Raw genomic sequence first — 21,285 nt, 5'->3', positions numbered from 1 at the left:
GAGTTGGCCTAACCTGATGGACCCGAACAGTCAGCGTCATAAATTTAAGGACTACGAGACGTAATAAAAAGCTGAATATTCCTGCTTTTTCGAAAGGCAGCCTTGAATCTATATCTACGGTGTTTTCTAAAACGTGCTAACAACATGTATTGTGCAGTTCGGCCGGATACGGTCACAAATTGTTGAGAAATTTAATGTTTTCTGAGACCTGGTGGTCTCTAAACTTTCGACGCCGACTGTACATACGCACCTCTTTAGCCCCTCATCATTATCATCATCGTCGTCGTCATAATTTATCACTCTTTTCCTTCCCCGTCTCCCTCCCTCAGTGCAGAGCACCAGGCCAGATCAAACCATAGCTCAGGCCGACCTCTCTGCCTTTCTGCCAATAACTACCTCTTTATGAACCCCATTTATAACGTTCCGCAGGCCTTCCTATTCGGTTTGAATACTTCGGCTTAATCGTTTTCGAACGGACCTTTCAAATTGCCTGAACCAAACGTACGACATAACTTATGCGAAGAGTTCCAGGATGACACGCATACACAAAGCACGTGCCGAAAGTTTTTAATCGCTTTACTCGCGAGGTTTAAGCAAGAATCGAAAGGGATTCTGTGTATCGAGACGTTCGCGAAACACATTCAGCGCACGTTAAACGCATTCGTCGACTGGCCCGGTTCGGGGTGGGTGGCGTGACCGGCCCCGAAAAGAAAGTCGACCCGGTGAGCGCAGACGCGGCGAGCGAACGAACCAAACTCGATCGACTCGGCCTCTCGAACTGAATCCTGCGCCCTCGAAACGCTCCTGAAGTAGAGCGCGCAACGCACGCGCGGCCCGCGGGAGATTAGCTACAATGCGCCCCACTTTTGTCTCTCCCTCCCTCCCTCTCTCTCTCTTTCTCTCCATTAACCTGGGAAGAAAGAAGGAAAGAAGGAACGACAGGTACACGGTGCGCTCGGCCGTATCGAGTTGGTGGGTGCTGGCCCTGAGTGCGTTGCGAGGAGCGTCTTGTCTCCCCTTTTCCGTCTTTCCTTTTCTCCCCAACGTTTCCTTTTCTTTTTCCACCCTAATGTTTCGTTCGTTAATTCATTCTTTCTTTCCTTCTTTCTTCGGCAGGCCCGGACCAACGTTACTAGAACAAACTCAGTTTAAAAGCTCCGCCGGAGAGGCGGTCCGCGTGGCGGTCGTGAGAACTAGTGGCGCTGCAGTCACATCTAGCTCCCGCGGCTGGCGCTTGTGATCTGCGCCGCCGATGCACGAGCGCACGTGGGTTACAGCGTCGTCTGCGCTTTGTTAGCTCGTCATTTTTGCGACTGTTCTTGACCAGGCTTAGTGTCTTGTACGAAGGCACGTGCATGATGTACGAAGCGTAACGAGGGCGAACAGATTCACAGTGCGGTATGCCGACTTGCTTTGCGCCGGGCTGCAAGAGCGGCTACCGCAACGACGACTCCGCTTCATGACACTTCGGACCTCCAAAAGGTCCTACGCCATTCAAGCTTCGCATCGCAAAGATAGGAAGCTTACTGAGAAATGCAAGGTCTGTGACGTTCATTTTGAGAGTGACGACATTGTAAAGCACTATCGTCGTGTCGTTGCGGGACAAGAAGTTTTGATCCCACGTGGAAAGTGGGAACTCGCGCCCGGTGCCATGCCGCGCTTGTTCCCAGCACTTCCACTCCACATTTCAAAGCCAAAATGTTCGGGGTTTAGGCGCAAATCCCCCCCAAAACGCACGGCGTCCCGCGAAAGCCCAGTGCCTAGTTTGGAGGAGCCGCCAGAAATAGAACAGCAAAACGAAAGGCAGGCGATTACCTATATACGCTACCGAGACTGGGAGTTGCATCACACTGACATTCGATCAGTTGTCAGCTGTCGCTATGCCTTCAAAGCAGTGGATTTTCGAGAGATATTACGACGAGGTATCGAACAAGATGTGCGGAATATTTTACAGTCGCCGGCTCGGGAACGGGCTGCTCAGAGCAAAAATTTGACACGGTACACATAGAAAAGACGAGGACCAGCGCTGGTCCTCGTCTTTTCTATGTGTACCGTGTCAAATTTTTTGCGCTGAACAGTTTAATAATGGAATACCAACTAGCCCAATCCCACACTTTGCTTCGGGAACGGAGACTACTTGTGCAAAATATAGTTGTAGTTGACGAGCAGTTTAGCTGCGTAGTGAACGGCTACTGCACGAAACGCAAACGGCTGTCGTATAGTGTAAGTAGTGCTGTGGGCATGGAACATCTGCTCGGTGAAGTTGAAAAACTGAAGTTGAATACTGACGACTCTTCTAGCGACAGAGTACGCGCGAATAACTGCTCGGTGCTCACATCACGGCCGATCTGTTCGAATTGTTTAAGGCACTGTAGAAGGATGCGACGTAGAAAGATGAGACACCGAAAATACAACTATCCGCTGAAAAAATTGCTCAGAGACGACATATATTCGATCTAATCGCACGCTGAGATTTCATTTACCGAGTTCTCGTAAAATTTTCCGATTTTGGGTCCGTATCCCTTTAACCGTCGCGAAAGCGTGTCTTGTAAACATTGCAAAGCATTGGTGATGTTTTTCGAGGAAGTTTTTTTCAATAAACTGTAGAAACATGAGTACTGTTTTTCTAGAGCGTTTTTCTATCTCGAGTAAGTACGCTTCTTTGTACACTTCAAAGGCTTTCACAAACGTGTTGGGTTGTTCTTGGTCTAGATAAGACGGCAGCGGCTAAAATTGTGGTGGTAGTTATAAAAATTACGCTGAAAACCCTCATTCGCTTAGAAACTTATGCTTGGAAGTTAAGCGCAATGTAGACAGCTGAAATATTGTCACAGGGTCGTGACGTCGACGAAGGCAGCAGTCAGCAGGTCCGAGATGAAACTCTTTATTTGGCCGAACTTGTGGCCGGGAAACTGAAAGTCAAACTACAGCAATACACTGATAGCGGCGAACAGAGCGTCGACCGTCGATCAACTGACAAGCGATCAAGCGCGTCGGCTTTTATACAGGCGCTATCGAACTTTCCAGCGATATCGCTGGTGGCGGCGTTATCTTTCGACAAAGCTAGAACATTCGCGTGCGGCGCGCAATCTTAACAAAACGATCTACTACAATCGCGAAGCTTCTCGAACACTGCTTCGCGGACAGCGTCGAGCGTTGATAACCGTCCTTGCTGGTCAAACCCGAATACATCAAAATAAAACAAGAAGTGGGCGTGGCAATATAGATCGAACATCGATTCTTAGCCAATCAATGAACAACGCACGCGGGCCAATGCATACGGACGACCTTATGCATATCCACCTAAGTATCCACCTAACTATTGTACAATAAGAAAGTTGCCGCGCACTTGCTCGCGGCAACTGCGCGGCGGACCGCAGCGTTATGCCGTGGCAGCAGACGACGCGCCGATAGTGGCGCAAGACGGAACTGCAGCGCCGCTAGTTCTCGCGACCGCCGTTCGGACCACCCTCCTCCGCTGGCGGAGATACGGAGCTTTGAAACTGAGTTTGTTCTAGTAACGTTGGCCCGGACGACGCCGAGCCTCGCGCAACATGATCCATAAAATCGACGCTCCCTTTCCCGGACCACCTCTTGTACCTGGCTAACCCTTCTCTCCCTCTTCTACCCGACCGCCATTCCCTCTTTTCTTTTTCCGGTGCTGTTGCACTGTAACGGCCCACAACAAGCATCGATCCGTACCTGGGCGTGCGCTTCTCTCTATCTTTTTCCTTTCTCCTCTTTCTTTTTTTTTTCTTTAGCTCGAGCACTCGACTTCAGGTACAGGAGCGAGTCAGTGAAGTTGCGTTGTTGTCGCCACTCCCTTTGCAGTGTGCAGCGCAGCTTTCGAAACGAACGAAAAGACACTAATCGTGGTAGGTTACAATTCTTCAAAACAGAGCGAAACAGAGAAAAATTGGGCACACGTATTTGCACCGGTTTCGGGCAGGTGTCCTTTTCAAAGCTTACAACAATGAAGACAGCTCAGGAGGATAACGCTGTGAGAACATTCTAATATAAAATGAAAAGGGAACAAATCGCTAAATCGTTTCATTCTCTCCTTTAGGTGGCTCTTTCGCCACTAACGGTTCAATATATCACCTGGTGCGACAGGAAATGTTTCGTTGCAAGTGTCGGCACCTCCAGAAAGTTGTTTTATGAAATATAAGAGAGAAATAAGGCCACCATCTCGAGATAAGCTTTCTTTTCAAATGTACGCACGACGACTGCTTCTCTCTCGTTTCGTACATATAACCGTAGGCGTGTGCACCAGGGGAGCTGGAGGGGAGAGGGGGGGGGGGTTGCAGTAAGACTTCGCACCCCCTAATGGGGAACCCTGCGCACGCGTATGCCTGTAACCCCTTTCTTCATTGAGGGTAGCAAACCGGACGTGCTTCTGCTTAACCTCCATGGCTTTCCTTGCTTCTCTCTCTCTCTCTCTCTTTCTCTCCGTCTTTTATACGTGACATATCTCATACCCACTTTCTCACACCTAACGACGACAAAAAACGGTGCAACTCATTACGCCACGGCCAACTAAGCGTATATGTGCTCGTGCGCGCAAACAAACACTCTCATTATAGCATAAGGAACAAACTCTTCGTCTTTACATCCGCCTCCTCCTGCTCAATCCGCTCTCTATCCCCTTTCTTCTCCCGCTACAAAAAGAAAAATATATATGTCCACAAAATAAGAAGTTGATTGACGTAGTAAATGGAACGAGCCAGTCTCTAAAATTGCCAGCAACGTGATTTTTCATCGATATGTTTAGCTTTTCAGAAATTCCAAGCAAGAGTCGCTGACTGTAGTCCGTGTTATTCACTCGTAGGAAGACCTCTCCTCCACTCCCCGCTCTTTCTCCGCGATTGATTGATTGATTGGTTGATTGATTGATTGATTGATTGATTGATTGATTGATTGATTGATTGATTGATTGATTGATTGATTGATTGATTGATTGATTGATTGATTGATTGATTGATTGATTGATTGCGCTTTTCCCCGATACTCGCCCAAAACTGCTGACCGTGAGTGGGCATCCAAGCTGAGCGAAGTGAATCAGCCGACAAGAGCGGAACTGACGCATCAGCTCTCCCGACGTTATTCGAATACGGCTCTTAATGAAAAGCACCGCCGCGCTGACGCCATATGCATTCCGATTTTCCGCGTCAGCGCCGTTTCTGAAGAGGAGTCGATGATAATCAAATATTCGCGATATTTGTGCGTACTTTATCGCGGACCGCGAAACCGTGGGAGTTCGCAGAAGCGCACTCGGCCGGATTGTGTGTGCTCTGGCTTTATACACTGTTGTACTCGGAAAAATCGTCCCATTTGCGTTTCCCCCGCGTTTATTGATCCTGCTCGTTAAGCCTTTGTCTTTCTCTGGTCGAACTTTTTAAAAAGCCGCTGTGAAATCGTGATCCCACCGAAACGAGCTAGCGCTTCGTGCACGGGGCCGAGGTTCTCTAATCCTCGGTGGATTGTTCAACTTGCCCTGCTACTAACTGCATTCTGAATTGTCCCGTTCCCTTGCCGGCGCTCTCTGCCGACTATATAGCTCGGCTCGGATTACTGGAAGACCAGACTGAAGTTAATCCTCGAGGTCACTGGCATCGGTCCAGTGCGCGCATCACTTTTCGCTTTCGAAACTCGAGACTCAACCGAAAAAACAAAACATTTTCTAGTCTTTATTTTATTACGCCTTTCGCTTTTCACCTTTTTTTTCTGCTCCCGCAAGTTCGCGTTTAGTGTCCTTGGGTCTTCATTGTCTCCGTAAAGCTGTTTGGCACGCACTCAAGTTGCGAGAGCAGCCTGACCAATTCGCATCCTGAAGAACTATACCATCGTAGCATCGCAAGAGGTGTTTCGTGACTAAACAAACCGTGCAGTCCATTTTCTTGATGTCATTGCTGATCTCGATTAAAGCACTAAAAAAGGAATCGGCTTTTCATGCGCCACTCGTGCTTTTATCACATTTTTGTTTTCTTTTTCACGTACCACGTTTCCGCAGCACAGCGTAGTCGTCTCTTCTACGCACTATCTAACCTCCTTCTCTTCCCCTTTCGTCTACGCCACTAACAAGACATTCCAAGGATCTATTCATATCGCATAGGAAGAGACAACGCTGGCAGAAGCAGTCAGGAGAAGGGTGACCTTGTCGAGCGGCCAACGCACGACATATGTTCGCCCGTCACCAAAAGACGCGCAAGACAGTGAAAGACCTTTGCCGACAGCTGTAGACTAACTGCAATAGCTTCCCAACCGACCCTCTCTAAGATCAGATGGCGCTCGGTTGTCTGATCGTCTCGGAGGTCACGCGAGCCCGCGTCAATCTAGACTCTCAAAGCAGCATCTAGACTCTCAAAGCGAAGTGTAGGGAATCATAGCAGACCAAACGGCAACTGAACTGCCTTGGACCTTTGTCCAGAGACTTCGTTGACTTTATGTTGTGAGATGGACGATCGTATTAAAAAAGGCTAACAGTCTACAAGAAGTTCCACGAACAATGGTGAACCGCAGCACAACTTCCGAGACGAGGACGATAAAAAGAAGGACGAACAAGGACGATCTCATCGTCATCGTCTCGGTAGTTGCGCTGTGGTTCACCATGCATCACCGACTCGACCAAATTTTCGCGTCCCTAATCCATGAACATTCCTCGCTTATTTCTCAGCGTATTTCCTTTATAAAGGAACGACAAAATCATATTACCAATCCTACAACTCCACGGTGCATTATACTCCGCCGGGTACAAGGCAATTCTTCGCCTTGGTTCCGCCGAGCGTATTTCTCCACCACCGGCTTCCTTTTCCGGCCAACGATAAATCCTGTTTTCTCGAAGAAACGGAATAGCGCCGGTATACCCTGCTTCGCTGCTCCGCGCGCGAGCAGCCGACTTGTTGACTCAACGCACGCGAAAGAAACGAGGCACGCGGGAAGCATCAATAACGCCTCTCAAGCCTTGCTCGCACTCAAGCTTCCATTCTCTTTGACTCCTCGTGATCCTCCATATTGTCTTAAGGATAAATTGCTGGAGCTAAAAGTAAAGAAGAAGAGACTTCGCGACAGTGACTGCGTATTTTTCCTCTCTATCGTAATTTGAATCTTACGCCGCACCAGCGCAGCATTTTCACACAGCCAGGTTTCGGCTCATATAGTCTCACGCGCCGGGAGATTCGAGAAATCCCTACCATCTTGTTATGCCGTCGCGCTGCCGACGTCGCTGGAGTTAATCAGTTAAAACAACAATGGACTAAGATTCTTCTGTCTACGCTTAAGGGACTTAACGCGAACGCTATCTCGTCATATCGTTATTTCTCCCTCTACTGTCATCAAAGAGAGAAGGGTGATAACATGAATAATTGCTGGGTTTTTACGCCCCCTAACCACGATATGATTATGAGGAACGCCGTAGTGGAGGGCTCCGGAAATTTCGACCACCTGAGGTTCTTTAACGCGCACCTCAATCTATAGTAAGCCCACGAGCCTCTGGCTTTTCGCCACTATCGAAATGCGCCCGCCGGGGACTGGTTTCGATCCCGCGAGATCGTATACTTTTATTCTACCAAACTACATAATGCTGCGGCCTTCCCTGGAATGTTGCCGGCTGCATCGGCACGGCACCTTTCATCGTCTTTCCCGCGTTCGTCAGCGTCTGGAACGGCCCAACGGAAGGCGCTCCCCGCGATCACCGAAACGCGTGTCTGGCATTGCATTTTCACATAGGAGAAATACTTCCCGATATGTACAATTATCCACGTTGGCTTCACGTTTTTTTCCTACCGAGAGGGATTTTATTCCGCCACCACGAAATAGCTCAGTGAAGTCTTGGGTGGTGATCAGCCACGCTGTAACGTATACTTGGGCGGGATGGACACACTACAACACGAACGCCGCCACAACGCCACATCTCAGCGAAGCCTTCACAGAAAGTGTCCTTCTTTTGCATTTGTTTTGTACCTCAGGCACAGAGCGTTCACACTGTTCACATACATTCACGTCCCGCAAGCGTGGGTGTTGAGTCCGGTGGGTAAGAAGACACTCGATCGGCTTCGGAGCGTAGAGGTACGAAGCCCAGCCCCACCGAGAAAAATCACACCATCTTCAAGTCGGGGCGTACCCTAACCCCGCGCTATTGCACAAGATCTATCCTGAAATACAGCCAACTAATGCATGTTCATTATGCGCAGATATCGCTAATCTCGAACATATGCTCTGGCGGTGTCCCGCGTTACACGGCGGCGAAGTCATCACGCCGTCAAAATGGGAAGAAGCTATTACAAGCTCCGGACTCGAAGCACAACTATGGGCAGTCCAACGGGCCCGCGACGCAGCAGAGAGACTTGGTCTTTCTGTTCCGACGTGGGAGCGGCCCGCAACGTGCTAGGGCGCGTTCCGAGGGACCGAAATAAAGTTTATTCATCCATCCATCCATCTCCCGCTAAAGGGGACCATGAGGCGATGCGAAGCAGCGTTTCGGCATGTCGAGCCCGCGTTTCAGACGGAGAGTGGAGTAGGGGATTGGAAGTGAAGAGGGGGAAAATGGGAGAGGGGGTGGTGAGGAGGTGTGTGGAGAGGGTTTGCGCATGCGCTGTAAGGGTGGTCACGCCGCAACCACCGGTTTGAACTCCGCCATAAGATGCTTCGCATCTAAAACGCACAGGGTCATAGAGAAAGAAAAAAAAAGTTCGCTTGTGCATTCGCCTAAGGCGACTCGAAGGCAAAAGCCATTGTCTTCTCCTTTTGCTTCTCACTCGATGCATTAATCCTTCTCCGCCTCCCGGCGAAAGCTTTCTGTACCTCTCCTGGTTTTCCCTGCCTCGTGATCGGTCAACCTTTGACCAAGCGATGATGTCACGTGATGACGCCATCGCGTGACGTCATGATGACGTCACAAATTTGCTAATCTGTGACGCCATCACGTAATGATAACTTTTTGCGTCACTCGTGTTGAAGCCGCCGACGGTCGATAAGCGCGTTTGATGAGGCACCTAAGGCTTTCACGTTAAAACTGTAATTGTTTTCCACATTACGCATCTATAGACGGTTTCGCTGTTTACAAACACAGACCCTGGACGGCTTCCGGCTTCGTGCACTGACGTAGCATGGCGGGGAACAAAAGCCTTGGCGGGTAACCCGCAGATTTTCAACACTTCTAACCCTGTGCCTAGCCAAATGTTTCAAATAAAGATGCTTCTAATCTATACCCAACATTATAAGAGTTAGTTCTGAACTCAGTGTGCGCCTTCCTTTTATCTGAAGGCGGAAAAGGGGTCTTTCCTGACTCTGACATAACTTAAAAAAATCACAGCATATCCACGGAGTGAATGATGATGAGTGGGCGAAGCTGCGGAGGTTCATCGGTAAACCGTGAATCTTCCGTGAATTCTGCCCAGTACATCATCACCGACGTGAGATCGGGCGCGTTTATACTAAAGGTTAGATGAGTTATGACGACTTGCAGCTCACTTTAATTTTACATGTACGCTGTGAATTTTCATTGTTTAGAAAACCATTGCTTTAGAAAACATTTGGCGCCTTTCGTTAAGCAGCTGGCGTCTTTTCGTTTTGCTTTAGAAACATCTGGCGTTCTTTCGTTTTGCTTTTACAAAACATCTGGCGTCTTTCGTTGGTTTATTTCATCAATCAACGGCGTTTTGAACAAAATTTTTATTGTTTAATCACGCACAGGAGAAATCTCACCAGGCACTACCTTGGAGGTAAACAATGGCTGCTAATGGGAATGAGAGACAGAAGAAGTCGGCTTTTAGCTAACACTTACACTTCTACTTCTACTAACGTTTCCTACTGGAACATGCCAATGGCTGCTAATGGGGAATGAGAGACAGAAGAATTCGGCTTTTAGTTAACGCGCACGCTGCGAATTTTTTATTGTTCAACAACGCACAGGAAAAATCTCCCACCGGCACCACCTTGGAGGTCAAAGCGTAAGACTGGTTACGCACTACGACTACTACGACTACGACTACGAGGGACGAACGGGTGCCGCCTTAAGGAGCTTCGCCCCTAAAATCTCTCACCGGCACCACCTTGGAGGTCAAAATCTGGTACTAGCGTTACGACTGGTTACGCACAAGGAGGTTTAAAAAGGTTTAAAAAAAATTCTGGAGTGGAAGCTCTCGCAACGCCTTGCCAGCAAAAGTAAAGCCAGCTTTTGCCCACCAAAAAGCTCGGAAACATGCTCGTTTCTGGTGGTGCCCACTTAGAGATCAAATGGCTTTGATCGGTTAGTGTGAATACTACGTTAATTATAAAATAAAAGATCGTTGTTGCCGACAAAAGTAACCCTTCGAGAGGAGTATTGACGGTTGATCTCTAATAAAATTTGCCATGACTTTGGTGCTTACTTGCGAAAACTAGTAACACAAAGACACACTTGGAGCAGTATGTGACCCCAAAAAGTTGCCATATTAAACTCGTCTGGCGTGCGAGGAAAATGCTCGCTTTCCTTCGCCAAACGCCGATGGGTTATCGTGCCCCTACTAAGATGGCGTGTGCAGCCGCCATCTTGTGGTGGGCACGGCTTCACTCTAGCGTAATAGTCGCCACTCCAGCACCTCCTTGGTTACGCACTACTACGAGGGACGAACGGGTGCCGCTTTAAGGAGCTTCGCCCCTAAAAACGCGCTTTCCGCTTCGGTGTTATGGCTCATTCACACTGGGGAATCCGCCGGCCACAGCGACCAGAATTCACGCGCCGCCGAAATTCCACATTCTTCACATTACTTAGCAAACGCACCGCCGAAACTAGGGCGCCTAGTTGCCATCGTCCTTTCGCGCGAAGGAACGCTGGCATCGACGCGCTCTGCGTTGTGTTCGCGTTTCGTTATGGCGAAGCGCATAAACAGGAGCAGGGTCGTCGAACTGCTGGACATGCTCGAAAGCAACTTTCTGGCGATGTCTGACGAGGAGATACATGCATTTGCCGAACAAGAAACGACGCAAGCAGTTGTGGTTGGTTCGTCCTGATTTGACACGAGAAGCTTGGTTGATCCGAGGTAATGTTACCCGTTCTGCGAGATCGTGATGGTGTATTGCAAAGATGCTAATCGCGACGACACTTGGCAGTTGTCGAGAACTAAAGGATGATTAAGAAAGACTTCGCTGTCGCTACGGGCTTTGACGACTGCGATATCATAAGCACGCCACCATTTTTCGAATGCTCGACTCGCGTTCCGATTGGTTCGCGGTGATGGCTCATTCACACTGAGGAATCCGCCGGCCACAGCGACCGGAATTCTCGTGCCGCCGAAATTCCACATTGTTCACACCACTTAGCAACCGCACCGCCGAAACTAGGGCTCCTAGTTGTCACCGTCGCTTCGCGCGAACGAACGCTGGCATCGACGCGCTCTGCGTTGTGTACGCGTTTCGTTACGGCGAAGCGCATAAACAGGAGCAGGGTCGTCGAACTGCTGGGCCTGCTGGAAAGCCACTTTCTGGCGATGTCTGACGAGGAGAAACATGCATTCGCCGAACAAGAAACGACGCAAGCAGTTGTGGTTGGTTCGTTCTGATTTGCAAGACGCGAGAAGCTTGGTGGAGCCGAGATAATGCTACCCGTTTTGCAAGATCGCGATGATGTATTGCAACGATGCTAACCGCGACAACACTTGGCAGTTATCGAGAGCTACAGGATGATTACGAAAGACTTCGCCGTTGCTGTGGGCTTCGACGACTGGGATATCACAAGCGCGCCGCCATTTTTTGAATGTTCGACTCGCGTTCCGATTGGATCGCGGTGAGGGAATCCGGCGGCAGCTGCCGCCAAAATCGGTCCAGGACCGATAGGCGCGGAATGGGCTTTTCCGGCGGATCTCTCTCCCGCCGAAGCGGGTTCCGCGCGCTCTCGCCGCCGAATGTGTCAGTGTGAACGCGCCATTAGAGAGTGATAAATGAAGAACCGGAAGTTTCTTGGGGTACAACACTTGCTGCTACTATCGCAGTGTTGAGGACGCAAGGATACACCGTACTGCGTATGGAGCCAAGTCGACTACGGTACTCCAAATGAATGTCATGCTGAGAATCCCCTGTACTTTCTCTAAGTTGATCGCAAAATTTGTAAGCATATTTAATAAACTGTAGTAGCGACGAGACTTTATACATTTCATGACAAATATTTTCAGAATTTATTGATATATTTTAATCTAAGATCTCCAAATGAAGCAAATATGCGCCTAAAACTGTGTTCTGAATTTCTTAGTCTAATATAGACATCAAGAAATCATATGGAGAGGTGCGCGGGCGTTCCTTCTAGAAAGAACGCCCACGCGCTTCTACAGTCCGGCCACGATTCAGGTTAGACGGCTTCTATAAAAATAGTCACGCTAAATCTCCTTTGGGAGCTAAGTGATGCGTAAGCGTTGAGTTATACTGTAAATAACAGCCATCCCTAGGACGCTGTTTTCGGGCGGCATCGGCATGGCGTCTTTCATCTTCTTTCCGACGTTCGTCGGGGTCTGGAAAGGCGCAACGAACGGATAACCCGCGATCATGGAAACGCTTGTTTGGAATTATACAGAGAGAGAGAGAGAGAAAGAGAAGAAGAGAAAGGCCGGGATGTTGACCAGATAATAGCATCCGGTTTGGTACCCAGCCCTGTGGTGGGGAAATAGGGACAAGAAAGAGGGTGTATAGAGAAAGAGAGAGAAAAAAAAGAACGAAACGCATACATACACACAGGATAAAAAAAAAGAAAGGTCGGAATTAAATTTTCTCAAAGTCGGAATATACCTGATATACGCAAAGCTCGATGTCGACTTTACACGTTGCCCTACAGAGCGCTTTTATTTCATCATCACGACATACTTCAACAAAACGTACAGACGTGTCCACTGTTAAAGGGAACACTTGTGTGAACTGCAAGTCTAGATTTCGCTCCCTTGGAAACGCATCGTGGCTTAGATTTGCTTGCTACTACTGGTGGTTGACAGTTCTGACTCCTATTGACAGACTAGCGCCGTGCACGAAGCAAAGCATTCAGGGGGCCAGCAATAGGAAAGGTACTTATATGAGTGTTCCCTTTAACAGTGGACCGTACTGTACATACCAAGTGTTCTACTTCGAAATTGTATTTGTTTGCTTTTCTTATTTTTCTTGGTATCGCCTGTGCAGCGCATTCATGTGGTTCAGATATATTCATATTATGAAAACGTGGCTGTGTATCCCAGTGGTTTAATACACTCGCCTTCGGTGCGTGGGTCGAGCACCGCCAAGAATTTTTATGGCGGTGATGTCTTACGTGACAGAGGCACTGGCGGACGGACAGCTTTCAAACAGCGGAGCAGTTTACGGTTTTAGGGGCGAAGCTCCTTAAAGCGGCACCCGTTCGTCCCTCGTAGTAGTGCGTAACCAGTCTTAACGCTAGTGCCAGATCTTGACCTCCAAGGTGGTGCCGGTGGGAGATTTCTCCTGTGCGTTGTTGAACAATAAAAAATTCCCAGCGTGCGCGTTAACTAAAAGCCGAATTCTTCTGTCTCTCATTCCCCATTAGCAGCCATTGGCATGTTCCAGTAGGAAACGTTAGTAGAAGTGTAAGTGTTAGCTAAAAGCTGACTTCTTCTGTCTCTCATTCCCATTAGCAGCCATTGCTTACCTCCAAGGTAGTGCCTGGTGAGATTTCTCCTGTGCGTGATTAAAAAATAAAATTTTTTTTTCATTTCGCGTGACCAGAAAACTATGCTGCGCCTGGCGCGTGCACCGCAATAACTCGGCCGGCGCGCCCTCTCTTCGTCCTCTTCTTCACCTTAAAATTGACTATAAATAAAAACAGCTTGCTCTTGGCGACGTAGATTCGAGAAATCAGGATAGTTAGAGTGCATTTTTCTGTAGCGCCTAGTACTTAGGCGGATAATAAGGACTGTGGCCAGCACACCCATCGAGGTTGACACGATGAATGTGCAAATGCTGTCGTTTCTTCGATGCGTGCGCCTTCTGAAGAACGCAAGAGAGGCCCTTGCTAATTATTATATTGCTAATTAGAATCATGCTAATTAATAACTTGCTCATTAACACCATGTAAATTAAGACCTTGACCATGCTAATTTAGACCTCGTTTATAATCTAGGTCGGCCACAAGATCCGCTGTTAGTCCAGCCTTGCACCACTAGTGCAAACTGCCCACATTTCCTCCTTGAGCCAGAATAGAAATGCTTACGCATTCAAAAGAAAGAAATAAAGGCATCTGGATATCACGAACTTCCTTTTCGGTTCTACAGCTCTCACTTAGCTCCGCAGCCTCGTCGGCTCGGGAAGACGACTGGAAGGAATATTAGAAGAAACGACGTACGTTACTCCGTAAGTCGTTCAGACACATTCTTGCCCTGAAGACTGCATTATTTCATATGCAATAACGTACGCGATGTAGACAAGACAGAGCCAGAGAACTGGCGGCGTACTGCCTAAGAACGAAGGAAGAAAAAAAGAAAGAGAGACAGGAAATAGCAGAGCCCTTCCCTCCTTCGCGCATGCGAAGTATGCGCCACCAGTTCGCTATGAACCAACTAGCGTATATGAACTTGAGCTTGTTGGTACGTGATCATAGTAGAACCAACCAGCCTGTAAGAAGGTATTATTGCAGCATAGTCAGAGCCTTAGCCACCTTAGCGGAGCAGTAAAGCTATTACGCGAGATGGAACACGGCTGCTATCTCGCGCATCTTATACTGGCGAGCACTTTTCGCGGTTTCTGCTAGGCGACGGCTGTGCTTCATCACTTAGCAACGGCGCAAAGAATGGACGTGAACGAGAAGAGACGTCTCAGCCATGACGAACGTAACACATCACGCCCAATTCTCTGTTCTTACAAAGAACGACTGTACTAATAAGCCATTACTCGGAACAATCGCATAAAGAGCGCGTGTTTCATAAGAGATGTGCACTGACGTAATCGAGGATGCCACTCGAGGAAGCTACGTTCGTTTCGACCTGTCTGTCTCCAGAGGCACGGTGGAACCTGCGAACTGCACAGCGGAATGGCCTACGTTGATGTCACGTGACTAGCCCCAGGAAAACGTTGTCACTCTTCATTAGGATGCACTTCAGTTATATATGCATATTGAAGGGAGTCCGCCGCAGTGATGTAGCGGTTACGGAGCTCGGCTGCTGACCCTAAGGTTGCGGGTTCGATCCTGACCGAGGCGGTCGCATTTTGATGTCGGCGAAATGCTAGAGGCCCGTGTACTGTGTGTTGTCAGGGCACGTTAAAGAACACCAGATGGTCAATATTTCCGAAGCCCTACACTAGGGCGTGCCTCATAATCATACCGGTTTTGTCACGTAAAACCCCAGATATTAAATATTAAATATTGAAGAGAATATAGTTGGTTGGAACCGAAGAGAAAATACAAGCTCCTCCACCGCAACTGAGGCGCACCCGCCATTCACCTGTGCAAGAGAGTCGTGATATGCGGTTTGCGTTCTAACCGCAAGTACTTTTTCGCTGCTAATGTAAACATGCTCGTACATGATGTCGTATATACATATTTATATGTGTGTACTACTTCTGATTTCATTTCATGATCCTTAATATGCAGCACAAGTGGGTGATGACCGAATTTGAAGCTTCAGATGAACACACAAGGCTTACGCATGGATCACTGCAGATTTCACTAATTCGGGGTGTCTTTCCAACCAAGCCCTCCTTATGTGAACACGACCTTTGCCAAACCAATATGAAGACGCGTTTGTGCAAATTCGGTAGTACACCCCGAATTAATGACATCCGCAGGAACACATGCATGACGCCGTTTGTGACCACCTAAAGCTTCTGTGTCGGCCATTACACATGACGCGAAAGGAATCGTGTACACCCTTCCAACACCCATACAAAAGGGTGTTAATACGAGCTAACACCCTAACACCCCATAAAATTTTTGCTGAACACCCTTTCTTTAGGGTGTTAAATTAACACCCTAATTGAAGGGTGTAGTCAATAACACCCTAAGGGTGTCCGTCTGGCGACAAACCGATTTACACCCTTAAGGGTGTAAAAATGTTTAGTGTGTACGCATAATAAGAACTAAAATTTCGTCGTCCCTACTTAAAATATTACGTTTGGCTGATTGATGTCGGAATTTTTGCTGAAATCGGGCAGCAAGTACAAGTTTCCAACCGAAAACAAGCGACACCAACATGTGTCTGCATATGAAAATCCACTACCTGAAATATGCCAAGGGTGCTTGATGTCATAGAAATGCGCTAATGTGATTGGATAAGTCCTCTATGCAAATTTCCTCTTGGTAGGAGAGCAATGACAGAGGGCGGAGCGTACATTTATTCTAAGCCCGTAACCGACTATAGTGTCGAAACCTATTAGTCAAAGAATGCACGCGTGGATAACAAGCTTTTGCATATTGAAAGAGTGGTATCGGAAACACGTTGCTAACTTATGCTTACACATCACTGACCCCGCACTCCCGCAATTTCCCAAACAGTATGCCAACTACGCGTCTACTGGATACATAGCGGGTATTGCGAGCGAAGCAACGCGGGCACTGAGGGATATGAGTATTTCATACGGGACGATTGATACACCGCTAACTCGTCAACAAGTACTAGAGCTCCCAGGAGTCTCACACGTACGTAAGCATGCACGCCGACCCCCGAATTGACCACGAAAAAAGGGCAGAAAAATGTTCCTCCCGCTTTTCTCGCTTCTGCACATCAAGGAAACGGTTGGTCTCGCCGCCAGGCGAAAAGATACTCCCGTATACAGCCCCAGTCGCCCACGGACCTTGCTCGCGAAATATGAATGAGATCTCTGCAGAACGCACAGAGACAGTGCGCTGTACGGGTATAGAAGGAACAGGAGCATAGAAGGAACAGTAGTATAGAATGAACAAGAGCCATAGAAGCAAGGAACAGACGTTGCCACTTATGTGTGTAACGCGCCAAAGGCGGGACATGAAGAAATGATAAAACGCTACCGCCGGTATGTGGTGGGGCAGCGTTGTCTAGCGAGCCGGATGGCTAGAGACGGGCGTTCGTATTACTTATGTACGAAGCGCTGCCGAGGACCTCAAAGGGTGCGGGACGCCGCGGAGACACGACGTAGATGCAAGGACGTTAGAAGGCCGCAGTCGTGCACTCTCGCTGCCGCCTTGTTGTCGACGGCGAGCGACGGAGAAATATATGGAGAAGGTGACCGGAAGATACAAAGTAATAGGTTTGGTTTAGAGAAACGACGGGGTTAACGGCAGCTCGGATATCGAGGCATTCGTTATTCCGTTTTCTTTTCCTTTAACATTGTTGCGCGTACATTCTACGTGACCTCCCGTGACTATACGGGAGCTGTAGATAACAGCTGGGACAAGGTTGGTCCTGTTCGCCAGAGGTTGAATATCGCAAGCGACATCTTTTGTTGCCGCTATACAAACAGTTCTTTTGCTTCGAATTCCTGCCGCCGTTGCGTTGCCTAGATCAACATATTACACCGCTGGCCTCGAGAGCTTCGTCCATCTCTTTAAAATGTCGTTCCTTACTGTTTTCGCTTCTTGTATTTGATTCCGTCGCATCAAGCGTCGTAGAAACCAACTGATGCAGCAATAACTCGACCAGCAAGCCACTCTTCTGAAGGTTACTTCGATTAGTGCCACTGCTACAAGAATCTCGATATGAAATTTTGAAACCATGTCGCGACGTTTCGTTCCCGAAAAGAGACTATGTTCCCACAAAAGAAATCTGAATTAAGAGGCAACACCGTCGACGAGAATAACTATGCAAAACGCCCTTATGACAATGCACTGCCGCCTCTGAACATTGATTGATTGATTGATTGATTGATTGATTGATTGATTGATTGATTGATTGATTGATTGATTGATTGATTGATTGATTGATTGATTGATTGATTGATTGATTGATTGATTGATTGATTGATTGATTGATTGATTATATTCACCGCATACTTGAATATATAGGAGAAGAGTGGATCGCTCGAACATTTCGAGCGAAGCTTGTCAGAGTAGGCACCTACCACGCGAAAGAAAAAAAAAATACTGTAAAACCAAGCAGCCGTAAAAAGCAAGTGGTGTGCATGGACGCAACGAGGTCATCTTCAAAGCACAGCTTCAAAGTCGACAGAAAGCAGCAGCTAAGAAACGAACGCTCAAATTTAAGAATTAAAAAAAAAGAATACTATCAAGAACTGAATCGCAATCTAAAACGTCGAAGGCGGAGACTGCGGCAGAACCTCATTTCGTGAAGCGTGGCCATGGGCTGCCGCTAAAGCGTGCTCGCGTATGCGACCTGCAGCCACACACACACACACACACACGGCGTCTTGAGAGAATAACAATGCGCCCAACTTGTTTCTCTCGTCGTAATTTCGGGCAAAAATACATGCCCTCCCTCCCCACCCCCACCGCACTTCTGCAATCCTCTTTCTTCATCAAGCTGTCCTATCTCATATTCCAACTCCTGCACATGCAAGCGTGTTTCCATCGAATACTTTCGAAGAAAGTATTAAAAGATAGAGAACATTTCCACGTTTGATTCTTTCGCCGTCCTTTCTTCTCTCATGCGAAAAGAAATTCTCGACACTCGCAACGTTTATTTATTTTTTTTCGTGCCGTTTCCCGCAAATTGAGTTCTCAGTCAGATACGCCTTTATCTTTTTTTTTTATCTGAAACGTCGTCCTTAGCTTTCGAACGCGTCTTCCTCCGGGTCTATGTATAGCCGATATACATTTGCCTTTGCTCTTATCTTTTTAATTTATCGATATTAGTGTTAGTTTTTTTTTTTACCACGCGCGGAGATAAGACACATCGGGATACAATGTAAGAACAAATAAGTCTAAAGATTCAAGCGCCGTATTCCGCACGCTCAACTGTTTATTTCATGGCAGAGTCATCAAATATGCAGCTGCACGCACTGTGCGCACGCGCAGTTGCATTGCTACAGGAATACTGAAAACAGATAAGAAGGACCGCCACGAAAACCGACATTGCTTCGTATATGCGAGCGTGCGAACGTTTCTCAATGCATTTCCTCTTTCACTTCTTTATCTTATTCAAAAATCTCTCTCTCTCTCTCTCTCTCTCTCTCTCTGTTGGTTCTCAACATTTGTGTTCCCTTATAATTTGCTACCTTGCTCCGTCGATAATAATGGGTTGAAAGAAACATCAATGTCTTACGAGCTGAAGGAAAAGGGGATCCAAGAAATACAAAGTTAAAGAACACGGGCTTTAAAAAAGAAAAAAAGAAAGAACTCTAGCCGCTCGGATTGATTCTCCTTCCACCGTCGTCATCGTCTTCGACGGTCGTCGTCGTTTGTACAATGTATGCAAGGCAAGTTTGAGCCGCGGCGCGCCCCCTGATTAAGGCACGGCGGCTCATCACTGTTTTCCCCCTCGTATATGCATGCGACGATCCACCACCCCCCCCCCCCCTCCGTTCGCCCTGCTTTCCTTTTTTTTTTTTTTTGCTTTCTTGGCTTCTCCCTCCTAATTTCATCTTTTTGTCGTCGGATGCCCTACCCCCCCCCCCCCCCCCCCACGCATTCTCTCGCCGATGCCCCCTCCCTCTTTTTTCCCACTAATTTTGTTTTGCGGCTACGAGACATCGTATAATGTCGCAACCGTTTCTTCTTCGAGCTTATCTTTCTTCTTTTTTCGTCTTGTTCTCGCTGTTCTCGTTGTTCGTTCTTCCCTCAGTGACGTGCATGCCATCTCTGCATACAAGACCTTGGCACGAGTTATGCGCAGAAAAAAAAAAAGGTAAGGATACCTGCCCATCACCACCCACCACTCCCCTCTTTATTTTTGTTCTTTTGTTTTGTATATCAGCGTTGACGAGGCGTAATCGGCGACATTGTCGTGCGAGCCTCGTCCGATGGGTGCGCGACATTAGCGTGAGGCCGCAGGCGCGCGTGACACGCCCGGGGTTGTCCACGGTGACGCCCAGACCAGCAGCATTTTCCGTCCTTTTTTTTTTCGCTATCATAGGTGGGCGTTATGTGGTCCCCACGTTGTTGTTGTTGTTGTTGTTGTTCTTGTCGACGCCGTGAAGTCGTTGCGTGACTCGAGAAAAAGCTGGGCCACGTAAACGATGCTGCTCAAAATTTAGACGCCGTGAAGTCATTGCGAGACTGCACAAAAAAAAAACTAGGCCCCGTAAAAAATGTCGTGTCACGTTTAGCACATACTACCCTTGAAATGAGTGCTTACAAGTGTCAGAAAAAGAAACTTACTCACGCATTGTCTCGATAGACCGCGCGGTATTGCAGGAAAAAAGATGTTTCTCTTTCAAAGATAGAAAACATGAAACGTGACCTTCAACCTTAATGTACTGGTATTGCTCGTCAGCTGTTATTCATCTTTCATTCCTTGCAATGGTAATTCGTGCGCGGTTCTCGGCGTAGACTACTAGCTATAGTGAGCTGGTAAATGCTTCACCCCTGCACAACTCTACATCACCTAAACGAACACGACTTCGCCGTCGACAAGACCGTGGGACAGCGCGTCGCAGTTCAGAAAAGCAGCGAAATAGCTGCTATAGTAACCGGACTGGCTGACCGTGTGTGATGTCAAGCGCGGAACTGTTGTTACGTCGGCGGCAACGACAGTGACCTTTTTCTCATCTTCTCTCACTTTTTTTCGCACTCTCCGGTGCAGGGTATACAAGCGGGCACAGCCCTGGTTAACCTCCCTGCCTACCGTTTTACAGCGAAAGCTGTTATCAGATCATAACAGCAGTGCCGTAGCTGTCCGCCACCGCCGCCGCCGCCGCCGCCGCCGCCGCCGCCGCCGTCGCCAGTGTCAGTGACCACTATCGTGCGAAGTGAACCACAGAGCCACACTGGTACTTAAAACACCATTGCGAAAATACCCTATACAGGCGTCATGCCGGACAACAAATCGGGTTAACATATGTAATCGTGGCAGAACAGTAAAATAACAACCAGGCGTCGTACAATGCTAATTGCGCAAAGAGTGTGTGATTTAAAGCTTCCCACCCACTACAAAGTGCTCAACCACAATTCTTCATCGTCATCAGCCACATGCAGCATCAACAAAGTGCACATAATGCCTTCCAGATGTCTAGCCGGTACCTCGCTACTCCGCAGAAGGACGAATAATGGCATAGCGAGTGCTACCCTCCATCACAAAAATTATGGTTTGTGGCGTAGTGGATACCTTGCATGTGTACTTGTATTGGTTTCCCCAAGAGACTTGAGAACGGTCTCTAGAAAGGCCGCTCTTCCAGCTTTCTCTGTGAATGTGCCGCGCTCCGCGCAGGCCTGGCGTTTTATCCTTCTCCTTCTCC

Source organism: Rhipicephalus sanguineus, chromosome 4 (genome assembly GCF_013339695.2).
Source record: "Rhipicephalus sanguineus isolate Rsan-2018 chromosome 4, BIME_Rsan_1.4, whole genome shotgun sequence".
Lineage (NCBI taxonomy): Eukaryota > Metazoa > Arthropoda > Arachnida > Ixodida > Ixodidae > Rhipicephalus > Rhipicephalus sanguineus.
Note: the sequence above shows the minus strand (reverse complement) of the source record.